This window comes from Panthera uncia, chromosome D1 (assembly GCF_023721935.1).
Source record: "Panthera uncia isolate 11264 chromosome D1, Puncia_PCG_1.0, whole genome shotgun sequence".
Classification (NCBI taxonomy): Eukaryota; Metazoa; Chordata; class Mammalia; order Carnivora; family Felidae; genus Panthera; species Panthera uncia.
Window position 1 is genome coordinate 66,189,584 of NC_064808.1, and position 13,152 is coordinate 66,202,735.

The window sequence follows — 13,152 nt, forward strand, 5'->3', positions numbered from 1 at the left end:
GCACTTTGACTAATACAGACAGCATCCTTATTCTTGGGCATAAAATTTAGAAAATGTGAAATGGAAAAACAAAGTTATCCACATTGTCACATTTACCAGATTATCACATTTACCCTGAAGATGGATAGCCATAGTTTCATGAATGCACACCACAAATCCTAAGTATTTCAAGTATTTGAGATTTAGAATGCCCCTAAGCATTTTAACGAGCATCTTTCCTCTGCACACTTAAATTCATGTGCACATAATCCCTATGTTTTGGATTCATTTACACTTAACTCATCAAAATCTCTTCTCACAGGTATCACTCCAAGCCTTCCAAATGCTTGAACTTAGCTCCGTCAGTCTTTGTTCTAAGAACCAGAAGTCACCTTTTGTTCTATCAAAGAGATAAAATAAAGAACCCAAATTGGAGTAAATTCAGAGTGTACAATTTCTAATTTAGTTCCTATTCCCTTTTTTAAAGCACATTTATTTTTACTCATGTTCATTTGGAAAAAAACTGCCGTGTACCTTAAATCCAATCAAGGTTTAAGATTAGGCCCATTTTTCTCAGACACATTTTTAAATACATACATATCTTCAAACCAAAAAGCAGCAAGTAATTTTGTATAAAGTGTATTTGCATTAAGTACGTTTCTTTTCTTGCCATGGTTCTATGGACCAATGGTGGATTCGTGTCAAGTTCAGTGAATCCAAGTGTAACCTGTTTTAGAGGTTGGTTTTTTTTGTTGTTGTTTGTTTTTTTGTTTCCCTTTAAATGTCTCATGTTGTTTTGCGAAGTCTATGTAATTTAATCTATCTAATTATCCTTTCAACAGAAAAACGTCCCTGGTGTTGCCTTATGCCAACAAAAACAGTACTATCTGATCCAACAAACTAATGCTCCTGAGACATCATACAATAACAAACCAATATGAACAAGGGGAAAAGGAAAGCCAAATACTCACAAAGAAAATTAGACATACAGTTTTGCACTTCTGAGAGGCTAACCTCACATTTCTTTTAAACATCAGATCTCAGGACTGTTGTAGATGGTAGTGAATTTCTTCAGCTTGATTAACAATTTTTCAGACAATTTAAAGGTCACAAATGTTTAAAAAAAAACACTCCTCTTTCTCTGGCTTTGACAGCTAAAGTTTTATTTCAGAATTGCACATTTATCTGTAATATTCCAGACACTGAGATAATGACAGTTAATTAACCTGGCAGTAATTGTAGTCTATTTTTCAGGGAATTAAGCACACACTACATCATGCACCAGACAAAACTTGGTCTTCAAACAGCAGTGCACTTAATGCTTGAAATGAAAATTAGATACAGAGGTGTTCTTTCAGGGAATGAATGAGAATTGGGCTATTTAAAATAAATTCATTTATCTGATTGCTTTTTAAATTAAAATAACCTTTTTTCTTAACCTCAAAGTAATATATGCTTATTACTATAAATACAGAGAAGCAGAGAGAAAGAAAGAAAGGATATACTCATGTCCATCCACCTAGAGATAAATACGTTGATGACACAGTGGGAGGCCATATGGTACAGAGTTGAAGAACTCCATTCCCACAGCTGGGCTGTGTACATTCAGACTTAACTCCACCACTTGCCACCTCTGTGTTGAGCTAGTAGCTTAATTTCTCCACCTCATCTTCCTCAACTGTAAAATAGAGGATCGAGGGTGTTACGAAGATTAAGTGAAATAAATCCTGCGATGTGCCTTGTATATAGCAAGCCTTTGATGAATGTTAATCATTAGTTCAACTTTCTAGATTCTCTTTGTCTTAGTGTGTTCACATAGGGACGCTGCTGGTTTTGATTTACATTTGAAAAGGGCACTGGAAGTCTCAGAAGATAGTCACTCAGAATCACAATTATCTTTCTCTTTGTACTTTTTTTTTTTTTTAATTGTGTAAGTGGTGGGGCACCTGGGTGGCTCAGTCGGTTGAGCATCCCATTCTTGATTCCAGTCCAGGTCTTGATCCCAGGGCCATGGGATCCTGTCCCACATTGGGCTCCTTGCTGAGCATGGAGCTTGGTTAAGATTCTCTCTCTCTCCCTCTGCCCCTCTGCCCTGCTTGCACACACACACTCTCTCCCTAAACATGTTTTTTTTTTTTTAATTGTATAAGGGGGAAATTGCATGTAAAATGATATTATTTTTAAAATCAAGGTTGGTGATTTTTAAAGCAAGAGCAAGGGGCGCCTGGGTGGCTCAGTCGGTTGAGCGTCCAACTTCAGCTCAGGTCAGGATCTCACGGTCAGTGAGTTCGAGCCCTGCGTCGGGCTCTGGGCTGATGGCTCAGAGCCTGGAGCCTGCTTCCGATTCTGTGTCTCCTCTCTCTGCCCCTCCCCCATTCATGCTCTGTCTCTCTCTGTCTCAAAAATAAATAAACATTAAAAAAAAATAAAGCAAGAGCAATCTTTTATTTCAAAAATCAAAATTAATTTATCATTTAACAATGATAAATAATGTAATGCAATGTTTCAAGCTCTTCCACACATATTGTCTTATTTAACACACACAACTCTTCTGAAAGAACAAGTCATTGGAATTATCTCCATTTTTTTTTTAATTTTTTTTTTAACATTTATTTATTTTTGAGACAGAGAGAGACAGAGCATGAACGGGGGAGGGTCAGAGAGAGAGGGAGACACAGAATCTGAAACGGGCTCCAGGCTCTGAGCAGTCAGCACAGAGCCCGACGCGGGGCTCGAACTCACTGACCGCGAGATCGTGACCTGAGCCGAAGTCGGACGCTTAACCGACTGAGCCACCCAGGCGCCCCTATCTCCATTTTTTAAGCTAACTCTTCCCTTAGATTAATAATAGACCACTGTCATTTGCATTTGCCCTTGAAGACTCTATTTAGATTGGTGGAAAAATAAAATAACGTGTCTGTCTGCTCAATGCTAAAAGCTAAAAACTCTGCCTGCTTCTCCTCCTAAGCCCCCTATCTTAGAGATACCACCATCCAGGAAGTCAGCCAGACTATAAACCTGAGTCATGCTATGCCTGTCTCTCCACCCCTCACATTCCATGAATTACTGAGTCCTGTCAGTTATATTTCTTAAATATTTCCAGAAACAACTGCTTACTTTCCATCGATCTTCATCGGCACTGCCTTAGTTCCGGTCTGCAGTGTTGCAATAGCCTTGGAGCTTACCTCCCAGCCTCCAGTCTTACTCCCTGATATCTGCCAAAGAGAAAACTCTTTGGCCACTCATTATTTACAGACCAATGGCATAAGGCTTTTCACTATCTGGCCACTTCCAAATGAACAGGATGCCTATTTATAAACCGTATACCCAAGTATGAAAGTGATGCTGTGGAATATTCCTCTCTAGTGACTAAAATACAAATGTCCACTCTTCCGGGCACTTTTTTCCTGTTATCAAGAAAACCAGAAAGTTGAAGTAGCAATCATAAGGTAGTATGTAGTAAGCAAAAGCACTGTATAATCACAAGGGAAATTTCATGCAGGCAATAATTGATTCCAATAAATTTCCCCTTATCCACAGGAGAGTGTACCTTTCTAGTGTTTGGAACACAGCATTTGCATCCACTGGATTATTTCTGCCTCTCAGGCTTTATTAGGGAAACACTGACAAAAACTTGTTTTCCAGGCTAATTCCCACCTCTTCATGAAGGCTTCTCATATTTCCATCCAGTTAAAATTAGTTACTGCCCTACCTTTCCTATCATAGTACTGTATTCTGCGTTGAATATTTCTACTACAGGACTTGTTAGTATTGTTAGCACTAAAATGATTTAAGAAGATTGCTCTCTTCTAGAAATCTGCAAGAGTTAGTGATTAAAGGGACCAGCCCTTGGGTCAACCAGATCTGGGTTTGAATTCTGATTCTTTCACTTACTACTTGAGTAGCCTTTTCTAGTCCCTTAACCTCTCTGAGCTATAGTTGCCTTATCCATAAAATGTAGACAGTATGGTCCTACCTTCATAGAATTATTGAGAGGAGTATATGTCAAGCTACATGGAAAGCACTTTGCATAGTACTGGACACATGGAAAACACTCAATAAAGTAGATGTTACTGATCACCTTGGCATTCATTCAGTGTGGCAGTGAGGAATCCTATGTATAGGACAGGATCCATTCCTTACACAGCCTTGCTTTTATTCTTGTGGCTTCTCTACTTTGGAAAACAGGAATATTTTCTCTTTTAAAATGTTTTGTCCATCATTTAGTGAGCAGACCTTTTAAGGCAGTTAGAAATACTCATTTGGCTTACCTCTGTCTTCCCTTACCAGACTATAAGTTACCAGAGGAGAGGCATGATGTTTTAATTACTTCTGACTCTCCAGCACCTAGAAAAGGCCTGGCACACAGCAGGTGCTTAAAGAAAATGTTTACTGAGGGGCGCCTGAGTGGCTCAGTCGGTTGAGCCTCCAACATCGGCTCAGGTTATGATGTCAAGTTTCGAGTTGGAGCCCCGTGTGAGTTGAAGCCCCATGGGAGTTTGAGCTCTGAGGGAGTTTGAGCCCCCCACCAGGGTCACTGCTGTTAGCCTGGGTCCTGCTTCGGATCCTCTGTCCCCTCTCTCTGTCCCTCCCCCTGCTCCTGCTCTTTCTTTAAAAAAAAAATTTTTTTTTTAAATAAAGAAAATGTTTACTGAATGAAATGAATAGATAAATTTCTAGAAACTATTTATAAGACATTTCTGCTTTTATCATCTAGACCAGTGGTTCTCAAACTGTGGTTCCTGAATTGGCAGCGTGGGCATCACCTTGAGTTTGTTAGAAATGCACAGGGAGAGACCCCAACCCAACCTTATGTATCAGAGTCTCTGGGGATGGGACTCCATTGTGATTTAACAAACTATCCAGATGATACTTGTGTCTGTTACACTTTGAGAACTGCTGATCTACACAGTATTTTTCTTTAAAAGTTAACACCATTTTATAAATCTCAAAAACATGCTGAGCACAAGAAACCGGAGACAAGAGAGCACAAACTGAATCATTCCATTTATATGAAGTTCTAGAATAGGCAAAACTACTCTAAGGTGAAAAAACCAGAATAGTGGTTGCCTGAGGTTCTGGGAGGTTTGAATAGAAAGAGGCATAAGGGAACTTTCTGAGGTATTGTGAAGTTCTATCTATGTCTTAATTGGATATGGATTATAGGAGTGTATGCCTAGGTCAAAATTCATCAAACTATATACTCAAGCTATTTACTAAAACTCATCAAACTCATACAGTGCACTGTATATAAGTGAAATACCAACAAAAAATTAAATAAAATAAAGTATTGCCATTTTAATTCCTTCTGTATAAGTCTTATCAGGAGGAGACTTTTTTTGCATAGCAATCTTAAGATGGTCTACAAGGTCTTGTGTGATCTGATCTCCTACCTACATTTCTAGACTTTACTGTTAACTCTGCTCCTGTCACTTTTTCAGTCTTTCACCAGCAATGACCTTTTAGTTCCTCAAAGTCATATAGTCCTATCCTGCCCTAGGGCCTTTGCACATGCTGCTACCACTCCCTAGAATGTGTCTCTTTCTTCCCTTTCACCTGTTTAACTACCGTTCTTCTTTCAGTTCTCATTCTTCTGTCTGTTACTCAGAGAAACCTTCTCAAATGTCACTATATTATATGTGTCCATGGAACCTTTTGTAAGGCTGCTGTGTACACTCGTGCAGGTTGTTCATCTAAACAAGGGTTCTCAGCTGAGATGGTAGTAGATGAAATTTGTGCTCCGCTCACAAAGACTTGCACATGGAGCAGGGCTATTTCAACCTGGAAAAAGGTCTGCCTTTTTCTAATTCATTAAAGGCATAGTTGCTTGCTAAGCTATGCCTACTCTGGGCTGTTTCCATCTAGGGGTACACCTTTTAAAAAATAGCACACAGATACTATATGAGTTAGCAGCACCCCTGACCCTGTACTTCCTCTTCATAGTACTTACCACAGTTGTCATTTTACAATTTTTTGTGTGATTATTTGGTTAATTTTTGTTTCCCCCACTAGACAGTAAACTCTATGACAGTAGGAAAGTGTCTGGTTTTACTTATTATCAGGTATTCCCAATACCTAGAATAGTGACTGACACGTAGTGGGTAATTAGTAAATGTCTATTAAATGCATGAGACATTTTGGGGGCAGGGGGTTTAGATAATGTTTATTTTTCATTTTTCATTATATACTTATTTAAATTACAAAGTAATACAGGCTTATTATAAGAAATTCAAACAACAGAGAAGTGTATAAAAAAAAAATGGGGCACCTGGGTGGCTCGGTCAGTTGAGCATCCAAATCTTGATTTCAGGTCATGATCTCAGGGTCCTGGATTGAGCCCCATTTTGGGCTCCACACTGAGTGTGGAGCCTGCTTGAGATCCTCTCTCTCCCTCTGCCATTATCCCCCATTTGAGCTCTCTCTCTCTAAAAAGAATTTTTTTTAAAAAAAGAAAAAATTAAACTCTTTCCCCATCAGTTCCATTTTTCAGATACAACCACTGTTAATATTTGACATGCCTTCTTTAGATTTTCTTCTAAGCATATATAATCAAATTCATTCTTTTTTTTCCTTATGTTTTAAGTGAAAATGCAACCACACTCTACTCATTGTTCTGTGACTTGCTTTTTTCACATCTTCAGGAATAGTTGGATTTTTTTTAACATCATTTTTTAAACTGGAAAAACAGTAAAGTTATTTTTGTTTGGGTGAATAAAAATGCATCATTCAGGAGAGAACAAAATGCATGTGTGATCTGAATGGCCCAGTGAAGAGACACACAGGATAGCAACTTCCTATGTGTAGGTCACCATAATGGCCAATACAGTTGAGGACCCAGACATGCCCAGTCACCTCAGGAAATTGATGTGTCCTGTACTCCCTAAATCCTCAAACCCAAAGAAGGACTGCTAGAGCTCAGCCTGGGCTAAGAAGGCCCAGACACTGGGCTGCAGGCTGTCCCCCGAGAGATGACTTCCCTGTGCTGGGACAGTGGCCCAGAGGGCAGCTTCCATGGGGTCAAGCAGGACAAGGCCAAGGAAGGTTACCCCACTGCTATTTGGGAGGCTGCCTGATGCATGCCACCAACCACCCTTCCCCTTGGCTTGCTACAATCCCTCATGAAAAGCACCCAAGTTCCCCTTTTTTTTCCTCCTCTGGTTCTTTCAATTGTCATATTCATGGAGAAGGTCCTCTGAGGGGGGTCAGAAATGCTTCTGGAGCCTCATCAGAACACTGCAGGAAGGGACGGACCAGTATCCTTGCCCCTGAGTCCTGGAAAGAAGCCAAATAACAAATCTGTCACTGTGTCTGTCCTGCAAGGCAAGACAACACGTCTGGCTGGGAAGACCCATGCCCCAGGGACCCAGAGCAGAGCTGTGCCTGGCTTAGAAGAGCTACTTTTTTCCTACGGAGAGAACTTTAAGGAAACTGAGTGAGAAAGTAGAATCCCTTACTCTGGCAGATCACTGCACAATATTCAAAGCTGTCCCAGTAACTGTACCAAACAGCATACCCTGAGGTGGTGACTTGGGGCCTGGGGCTGCTTCCACAGGCTCCCTGTCCTCTACGAACTTCTTTGAAACATTCAGTCATGATTATCCTTTTGGCTTTTCTTTTCTGAAAATAAAACCCACACATTATGTAGAAAACTGTAAAATGGCAGGAAGGTACCAAAAAAATGTCAATGACTCATAACCCCATTATCGTAAGATGGCTCCTGAGTATCTTCATGTATCTCTTCCGTTGTCTATGTGGTTGTGTACATATTGTTAACAGGATTAGGGCCCAAGTCTATACAGTGTTGTAATATGCTTCTTTCATTTTTCTAGGAAGCCATTTTCCTGTTTGTTCTTTATTTGTTTGCAGTGTGCTTTTTAAATGATGACATAAATAATATTAAACAATCCCATGTATTACTCCACATTTTGTACTAGGGGCATAACATATGTTATGAAGTAGGTATTACTATTACCTCACTGCAGAGATGAAATAACCAAGTCTTGGAGATGTTCAGTATTTGTTTTTTAAGTTTATTTATTTATTTTGAGAGAGACAGAGACAGCGCAAGTCGGGGAGGGGCAGAAATAGAGGGAGAGAGAGAGAATCCCAACCAGGCTCCAAGCTGCCAGTGCAGAGCCTGACATGGAGCTTGAACTCATGAAACTGTGAGATCATGACCTGAGCCAAAACCAAGAGTCGGTCACTTAACTGACTGAGCCAACCAGGCACCCCAGAGATGTTCAGTTTTGACTCCAGGTCTCATGGTCCTGCAGGCCCCACAAGGCAACCTGCCTCTTGGGCTCTTGCTCCCATCCACTCTCTTCTACAGCCTTCTTTAACCAACACTCCTAGCTCTGCTTTGCTCTGCTTTGTTTACCAGAGGCCTTTACTGCCCCCTTCAGGTAGCATCCCTGAAATGCAGGTGCTAGAGACAAAGGAGCCACATTCTGCTGGAAGAGCCAATGAGTGAGGACTGCACAAGACACCAGAGATGAGAAAACTAGTCTGAGGGTGAATTATCCTAGTTTCATGCCTGTATCGAATAATCCTTTTCTACTAAGAAGCTCACAGCATTTCATGCAGTTCTCTGCATAAGACACAGACCCATGAAAGCTAAAAAATTTGCCTCAAATCCTGCAGCAGCTCAGCAGGAGATGCATTTACCACTGCCTCAACAAACTTCTAGGTACTGGGATCCCTCTGTCATGGGCTGGGGCCCAGGCCACAGCTAAGGCAATTCATTTCACCTAGCCTCTGGGTATGTCACAGAGATTTAAAGATGGCCACCTCACCCTTGGGTAGTTATTCAGAAGTGGAAAACTCTGGGGGTGCCTGGGTGGCTCAGTTGGTTAAGCGTCCAACTATTGGTTTCAGCTCAGGACATGATCTCAAGGTCCATGAGTTCCAGCCCCATGTCGGGTTCTGTCCTGACAGTTTGGAGCCTGCTTCAGATTCTGTGTTGTCTCCTCTCTCTGCCCCTCCCCTGCTCCTGCTTTGTTTCTCTCTCTCTCTCTCTCTCTCTCTCTCTCTCAAAAATAAATGAACATTGAAAAAAAAAAAAGAAGTGGAAAAACTCTGACCTCTAAGTCAGAGGTCAGCAGACTTTTTTAGTGAAAGACCAGTTGTCAAGTATTTCAGGCTTTGAGGTCCATATAGGTTCTGTCAGCTCTGCTGTTGTAACACAATAGAAGCCATAGATAATATGCAACAAGCATGGCTGTGTTCCAATAAAATTTTATTTACAAAAAAAAATGTTTATTTACAAACATTTGGTCTGCAAGTAGGGTTAAGAACGCAGAAGGGCCAGAGGCACCTGGGTGGCTCAGTTGGTTGAGCGTCTGACTTTGGCTCAGGTCATGATCTCACAGTTCTTGAGTTCAAGCCCTGCATTGGGCTCTGTGCTGACAGCTCAGAGGCTGGAGCCTGCTTCAGATTCTGTGTCTCCCTCTCTCTCTGCCCCTTCCCACTCATGCTCTGTCTCTCTGTCTCTCAAAAATGAATAAACATTAACAAAAAAAAATTTTTTTAAGAACGTGGAAGGGCCAAAAAGAGAAAGGAGAGGGAGGGAAGGATCCCTTCAGAGGGCAAGTGGGGAAATCCCTCACCCTTTGGGGCAAGGGTGGTCCAGCTGGTTCTCTCTGGGGCTTCAGATCCTCACCGAGGAGTAACCTTGGCTGGAGGACATCAGTTCTCCAGGGAATACCACAATTGGTCCACCAAGGGAAAGTCTGGAGAAATTCCTGGAGAATCCGGGGAGAGCCAGCAAAATCTCCCCAACAAATGCAGGGTCCACCAAATGTGGGGCGACCCGGTTGGGTGGAGGCCAGTGGTGTAGAATGTGAAAGAATTCACCCAAGGCAGAACAAAGGAGATGGAAGTTTATTGAATACACTGCAAGGGAGCAGCGGGCAGGACAGCAAAGGAGAGACTGTCTGGCAGGGGGCAGTGGTGGGGGGCTCTAGTTAAGGGGGCGAGGTGAGGAGATATGGGAATGTATGGAATTTTCCTTTTTAACAAAGTTTTTATTTTAGAGAGAGAGCATGCACAAGCCAGGTAGAGGGCAGAAGGAGAAGGAGAGAGAGAGAATCTTAGGCAGGCTTCACGCTCAGCACGGAGCCCAACACAGGGCTTGATCCCAGGACCCTTGGAATCATGACCTGAGCAGAAATCAAGAATTAGGTGCTCGGCCAACTGACCCACCCAAGGTGCCCCAGAATTTTTCCTTTTTTGACACCTGTGCCTGGATGTAACTAACTCTTTGGTCAGCTAGGGCTTATGGATATTTTGAGGTAGGTCACCTAATGGGCCTGTTTGTATTCAGGCTGGTGGTTACTATGGGCCCTTCTACCATACTCAGGTTTCCATTGCTCAAGTCGGTTGTCTAAAAGCAGCCTCTACAGGCTGTACTTTTCCAACCTCTGCTTTTAGGGTTTAAGTCTGCCCTAAAAACACCTAGATTTAAATATTGGACAGATTATAATTTACATGCAGATCACTTAAGTTTTAGAGCATGAGCTCATTTGTGAGGGGTTGACCTGTTTTTCTTCAGTGGCATAGGAACACAACCCTTCAACGATTAATCTAAAATCTTGGGCAAGTGCAGAAAAATCAGAGGATGTTTTGCCTTATATTGTAGTTGCTCAGTATTAGTAACAGATGAAAGGGAAATATTTTACAGATCCATAACAACCAGAAAAGAGGATCAATCAGACTGAGGGAAAGAAAACATTAGGAGAATCAAAAAGTGTATGAGGAAGAAAAATGATATTAATATAACCAGGCAGCTACATTTGGCTTCAGTTAGCCAACTGACGCAATGGGCAGCTTATCCAAACCAGGAAACAAGAGAAGTTGACAGCTCTCATTGGTAAGGATAAGGCATCTCCTTTCAGAAAACTTTAATTGAAGCAAAGATATTAAGATCACATACATTTTGGAGAATGCCAGGTAAGCTGTTGATGAGAAGTTGAATTGCAGTCTAGGAATATCTCACATCTGGGGACATGCTCTGTGCTCCTCATTCCAACTTCCTACTTCCTTTGTTCACCTGCGAAGCTGGGATGATGAGGAAACAAAACGCCATCTACCTTCTGGATATGGGAGGAGAGCCCTGCTGTGTGCTGTTGGGCAAAGGTATGCAGAGGTGTTAGCAAACACCCCCCAAGAGAGAAGTGGGGTCCCCTCCCTCAGCTGGAGAGCTTCAGAAGAGGCAGGCTGGGAACAGAATTATACTGAGTCAAGATTCCAAGGATTAGAGTGGCAGGGCTGACAAGAATCCATGACTGATGCAGCACCAGCACCTTCTTGGGAAGAACCACTCTCAAAATGCAGGCAGAAAGTCTGCATGAGACATCTATATTTTTTTTTCAGTATTTATTTTTGAGAGAGCACAAGCGGGGGAGAGGCAGAGAGTGAGGGACAGAGGAACCAAAGTAGGCTGTGCTCTGACAGGCTGACAGCAGTGAGCCCAATGTGGGGCTTGAACTCATGAACTGCTTGATCATGACCTGAGCCAAAGTCGGATGCTCAACCAACTGAGCCACCCAGGTGCCCCTGCATGAGACTTTTAAAAAAATTTTTTTAAATATTTATTTATTTTTGAGAGAGAGAAAGAGAATGAGTGGGAGAGGGGCAGAGAGAGAGGGAGACAGAATCCAAAGCAGGCTTCAGGATCTGAGCTGTCAGCACAGAGCCCGACACGGGGCTCAAACCCACGAACTGTAAGATCGTGACCTGAGCTAAAGTCAGTTGCTTTACTGACTGAACCACCCCAGGAGCCCCTGCATGAGATATTTTTTAATGCTGGAAGCATATTCGGCTTTTTGAAGGCAGGGACTGTGTCTTATTTTCCCTTTTTAGCCGCCCCCCCCCCATATAATTACCTTAATGCTTTGCACATAAATGGCATTCAGTAAATTCCTCCTGATTGATTTTAAAATGTTCAAAGAAGCCATATGATGTTCTGTTCATAGAAAACTGGATCTGCAAAGCTATGATTACAGAGTGCATGAGTGATGATGAACAGCTGCTATTTATGAAGCAGAAGAGACAAAAAAATGTTGAATGAATGAGAAATAGACTTCAATTGAAATGGGAAGGATTTAATTTAGCTTTTGAAATTCATTTCCTGAGTTGAAGCTTACATGATACTATAAAACAATAGGAAGGGAGGCTGTAAAGTTTCTTTTCTTTATAAATAAATGATCTTTATAAGTTTTTCAAGATGGGTCAACCACTTATTTGAAGTCTAACGGGTATTTCTGTCTAGTGTTCCCCAAAGTCTAATATGAAATAGATTTTTTTTTAAGTAGGGTTTTTGGTGTATAGGGGATAATTTTAAAGAAAAGTTACAAAGATAGTATTGAGACTTCCTGTATACCCTTCACTCGGTTTCCCTCATTTTTAACATTTATATTACCATGGCACATTTGTCAAAATTTAAAAAACTAAAATATGTCTGTAACCATTAACTAAACTCCAGACTTCATTTGGATTCCCTTGTTTCTCCAGTTATGTTTTCTTTCTGTCTCAAGTTAGGTAGCTTTCTTTGATAGTGTATAGAAGATTGTGTGGTCTAAAGACCAAGCACCTGAGTAGAATTACATAAATCTAGAGCTGCCTGGGTTTATCACCTTGAGGCAAAAGTGCTTTGGCTTTCCAACCAATCAGACCTAAATATGATCCTTAGCTTTGCCATTTTGTTTAAAAAAAATTTTTTTTTAATATTTATTTATTTTTGAGAGAGAAAGAGCCCAAGTGGGGAAAGGGCAGAGAGAGAGAAACACACACACACACACACACACACACACACACAGAATTTGAAGCAGGCTCCAGGGTCTGAGCTGTCAGCACAGAGCCCAACACTGGGCCTGAAATCACAGACCTCAAGATCATGACCTGAGCCTTAGTCGGATGCTTAACCAATTGAGCCACTGGGGCACCCCAGCTTTGCCATGTTGAAGAGCTGTGTGTCTTTGGGCAAATTGTTTAATTACACTAAATCATAGTTTCCACATTTGTAAAACTGTGGGTGGTAAGACTTAAACTGTAATGGTTTCTGAAATCCCTCACAGTAATTTGGTGTTGAAAATTTATTAAATAGGTAATTAGTCTTTTGTGTTTATTAAATTAATGCCATAGAGATAGCACTCCAATTGAGACACCTATGATATT